The sequence below is a fragment of the Pteropus vampyrus genome, unplaced genomic scaffold (assembly GCF_000151845.1).
Source record: "Pteropus vampyrus isolate Shadow unplaced genomic scaffold, Pvam_2.0 Scaffold665, whole genome shotgun sequence".
Lineage (NCBI taxonomy): Eukaryota > Metazoa > Chordata > Mammalia > Chiroptera > Pteropodidae > Pteropus > Pteropus vampyrus.
In genome coordinates, this window is record NW_011889446.1 from 42,737 (window position 1) to 47,502 (window position 4,766).

General features: G+C 58.2%; 1 protein-coding gene across 1 annotated transcript in view; it reads right to left on the bottom strand.

Annotated features, from left to right (window-relative positions):
- The window catches only part of P2RY8 (P2Y receptor family member 8), a 38,099-nt gene extending 37,424 nt beyond the window's left edge, over positions 1-675 (bottom strand). Inside the window, exon 1 of the mRNA XM_011385150.2 lies at positions 315-675. The gene's annotated coding sequence lies outside the window, so the exon portion shown is untranslated. The remainder of the gene's footprint in view (positions 1-314) is intronic.
- Between the last annotated feature and the right edge of the window lie 4,091 nt (positions 676-4,766).

Genomic DNA, 4,766 nt, shown 5'->3' on the forward strand with positions numbered 1-4,766 from the left:
GGCTCAGGGGGCCCCTTCTGCGTGCAGACCCCGGCCCCGCGCGCACGCCCTGGGTGGGCGTGGCGTCCCCGAACCCCGCAGCGTCCCCGAATGCAGGTCCGAAGCACAGTTCACTGTCGCAGCCGAGTGGCTGTGCAGAGCCTTCCTGGAGGGTTTCGTGTTCTGTCCGCGCCTCCGAGCGACGCGAGGATGCGCGCGTGTCCCCTGCGCTCCCTGAGGATCCCACGTTCGCGCCCGCTACGACGCGCCCCGGACGGACCCTCCCCGTACTCCTGACCGTACACCTAAATAAACCCGAGGCGCGCCCAGCTCACCTGGGTGCGGACAGCGGATCAGCGCGGTCTCAGGGGGGTGGCCGTCATTTTGCAAGCTCTGCGCTCCCGTCGCGGGGGTCCCCGAGTTAGCCGGTGTCTGCACGCGGCTCCGCTCCCAGCGGCCGTTCCGTGCGTCCGGCGCGCTGCAAACGGGGCATGGCGCGCTCGGCGGATGCAAATTCTTCAAGGGCCACCTGCCAGCCGGCTGCGCGGTGGAAAGCCGGGGTAGCTAAAAGGAAGCCCGTTTTTAAATTTCCTGTATAACTGTCTGTGCGCTCTCGCTGAGGCCCGAGCCGCCGCCCCCTGCCCCCGCCCCGCTTCCTCTCAGCGCTCCGGGGGTGCCCTCAGGACGAGCGCAGGCTGTGGGGACCCCTTCCGCAAAGAGGGAGGAGGATCTGTCCGTTTCGTTATAACGGACAGCCGACTAACAGATTCCTGTTTTGTTTTTATTAGTATAAAAGTTAAAAAAAAAAAAAAGGGTGCTAATTACACCTCTCCTTCCACGTTGTAAAGCTGTGGACATTGCGACATCTTTCGGTCTGCAGCTGCAAGGTGACATTGTGCAGGCGGGACTCACATGCTCTGTATGGGCCAGCGATGATCACATCGATTGTCTGTTACATTCTGTGCACTATAGGTATTTCTGTCTGTCTGTCATTTATCTGTGTTTACCTATCATCTGTTTATTATCTGCAATCTACATCTGTCTGTAATCATCTCTCGGTCTATATATCTATCAATATGTGTCTATCATCTATCTATAATTTATCTATCTGTTTTCTAGGTAGCTGGCCATCAACTATCTGTTATCTTTCCATTATTATCTATCTATCATGAATATCTATGATCTATCGTCTATCCATAGTCTACATAACATCTGTCTATCAATATCTATCATGTATTTCCCTATCATCTATCTATTATCTATGTACCTATGCATTATCTATCTATATCTGCCTATCTAGCTACCTACCTACCGTCAACCTATGTCTGTCCCCCTGCCACCCACTATGTATTTTCGCTTCATAATCTGCGATGACCCTTTGTTGGACATGATGATGGTGATGAGATCGGCCCTGCAGAGGGGACCAGGCCCAGAGAAGCCACAGAAGGTCTGGGCCTTTGTCCCCCGCAACAGCCTTGGCGAAGGACATTCAGGACTTGAGGCTGCAAGACGCAGCTGGGCGCCATGCCCCTGACTGTGCAGGCCCTTTGGCCCAGATCTGTCTGGCTGTAGGATCGAGCCTTCTACCCAGTCACCGGGGCAGGCAGCTTCGGGACTAAAGAGACTGACGCCCGGTGTGGCCGCGTCGACAGAGAGGCTGCCCGCACACAGGCGTGTCCACCTCTTTTATCTTCCCAAGCCGTCCTGGGACTCACGCCCCGCGGTGCAGATGATAATCTCGTCGGGGCCTCTGTTGGCGTTCTAGGAGTCTAACCAGTGACTGCGAAGTCAGGGCCTTAACGCCACAGGGGTTCACTCTCTCCCAGTTCTGGAGACCAGAAGTGGGAGATCAAGGTATCGCCGGAACATGGCAGAAAGCACGGGGACCTTCTCTGGGGACGCAGGGCCCCGCGAAGAGCACTTCGCTACGGAAGATGCCTTGGGGACGCTGTTAATAACTCAGATGACAGGAGGTGTGGAAGGCCGTGGGGCAAGTCGGCAGGGAGAGCCACGTGGCCACAGGCGGTGAGGGGTGGCGATACGTATCCACGTATCCACGGGAAGCTGGCTTTGCCAGCGATAAGATGCCGAGTGACTAACGTCACCTCCACCTTCCTGAGACCGCTTCGTCCGTGAGTCATCACTATCCTTCTCCTGGTCAGTCTCACACAAGACCCCGAAGCCCGGCCGCACGTTCTCACCCCCTTCACCCTCCCCGGCGGCTCTGCTTACCCGCGGACGGCCTCCCTGATGTCCTCCGTGTGTCCCCGCCTCCCCCCGCTCCGAGCCCCACGCCCGCAGAAGCAGAAGCAGGGCGTTCGGCTGCCTGTCCCATCGCCAGCACTGGCGGTGCCTGGAAGGTGCCCTGTGCACACCTGCTGAAGCAGCTGTGATGGAGGAGGGAGCCGTGGTCCGGGCAGAGCTGGGAGGGGGTCTGCGTGGTGGGTCTGCTGCTTTCGCGCCGGTGGCTGGCATGGGGTCCGGCTAGGTGATGGTTTCTGCAGCACAGGGTCCTGCAGTACAGGGTCCGGCTAGGTGATGGTTTCTGAGCATCTCTGTTGGGCGTCTGAGCTCGTATGCTGTCCCACTGGCGACATGGGGCGCCCCCCGATGGGACCCGCTGAGCGCACCTCGGGGAGAGACCAGCAGGGCGCGCGTGGCCTGCTGCCCTCTCACGATGAGGACGGGTTGGGGTGTGGACCGATCCCAGAGGCTACGTGGACATGATGGGATCCCTTCTCCTGGGTGGCTTGGTGGGGTCTTCATACCCCCATTCGGGACACGGCGGGACCCGGGCACGGGTGTGTCTTGTGTACAAACAAGGGTGGGTGAAGAAGGCTTCGCTCAGCAAGTTAGGAAAAACAGTGGCTAAAACCGCAAGGAGATTTTTTTTGCTCTGCACTCGACAGGAAATCTAGAGACAGGGTGGGGTGACGTCTGTGTGTCGCAAGGCGTCTGTCTCTGTTCTTTTCCTCGGCCTGTGCCTCTCTGCCTTCCTGGTGCTCTTCCTCCACATTTTCTTAGGCTTTCGGACACTGTTCCTTTTTAATTTGTTTAATTATTATTGTATTTTTCAACGGCGGTCGACGGTCAATCTTTCATTAGTTTGAGGCACACGGTCGAGTGGCTACACATTTACAGACCTTACGAAGTCTACTAACCGTGGGATGCCACACGTGTCTATTAAACTGTCATTGTCTATACTCCCCGTGCCGTCATCAATAAGCCAACAAAAGCGAGGGCTGGCGAGGAGGGAGAGAAAAGGGAAGCCTCGTTCACCGTTGGGGAGGTTGTAAATGGCCGTGGCCACGGTGGGAAACAGTCTGTAGGTTCCTGAAATAATTATAAATAGAACCCACCTTATGACCCAGCAATCCCACTTCTGTGGGTTTATCCAAAGGAAACCGAAACTCTAATTCAAAAAGATCTGTGGACTGGTCTGTTTATCTATCTCAACCACCCATCCGCTCTGTCTTTGCCTCGTGGCCCAAAGTGGCTGCCACGGCACCGGGCATCACAGCTATGTCTTGGGCGAGCAAAGGAAAGGCTGTCCGCCAGGCCGCTCTCCTCTGAGTCTGGCCCCTTGGCAGGAAAGCAGCATCTTTCTCAGCGTCCCTCCTCCAATGTCCTCTCCATGTCCTCTCATACGTCGCTCAGCACTGCGTTCCGCAGCAACATCCACGGGCCAGGCGCATCGGGAAAGTGAGGGTCCGTTAGCAAAGAGTGGGGCTGGCTGCGAGCAGCAGGGCTCAGACCTGACGCCTGTGGCTGCAGTGGATGGGGACCCAGAGGGTCCGCTGGGGACGGCCATCGGACAGCGGGGAGCGGCCGGCCTGCGTCGGCCTCTGTGCGTGGGACTCGCCAGGAGGCGGCAGGGGGTGTGGACTGCTGCCCTCTCTCCGGGGCCAGTTGGAAGGGACGACACATATAATAATAGCAATTGCTGTGGTCGCAACTTTCTGGGCACTTCCTGGACGTGCCGAGTGTCATCTGTCTCTGCTTGCGGCACCCTCCGCTCAGCTGACTGCTCCTCCTGGAGGCTGCAAGGGTTTGTCAGTGGTCACGCTACGTCCCCTGGTCTGGCAGGATGACCCGTGGTTTCTTCGTGGGAAATATGATTTCGCGACGGAAGGTGGGGTGGCCCCCAAGAGACATGTCCACATTCTGACCTGTGGCACCTGGGAATGGGTGTTATTACCAGATAGGGTCTTTGCGGATGGGATCAGGGGAGGGTCTGAGGTGAGTCCTCCTGGAGCAGGTGGCCTACACCCAGGGACAGTGTCCTTGTAAGGGACAGAAGGGGAGAGACAGACGCAGAAGAGAAGCCACGTGCAGATGGAGGCAGAGATGAGAGGGACGTGGCCACCAGGCCAGGCCCCCAGAAGCTGGGAGAGGCACGCAGGACCCTCCCTTGGAGCTTCCAGAGGGAGCGAGGCCCTGGGGCACCTTGAGGACACTCTGCTGGTCCCCAGGACTGGGGGAGGACGGATGTCTGTGGTTTTACGTGGCCCCTGTGGCATGCAGCCTTTCTGATTGTCTGATGTGTCACAGTCACAGTCAGGGCTGAGATCCAGGCAGGCTGGAGACGGTGCAGGCTGCAGACCTTAGCAGCTTCCTGATGCTTCCTGCCTGCGGTGGCTGCTGCCAGGCTGTGCCGAGGGGCCCGCCCTTGAGGTGGTGAGGGGCAGGGGAAGAGGGCGTGGCACATGTCAGCGATGGAGTCTTCGCTCCCTTCCAGACCATGGAGAGGCGGGCGTTCTTGGCCCACGCGGCCTTGATCTTGACCC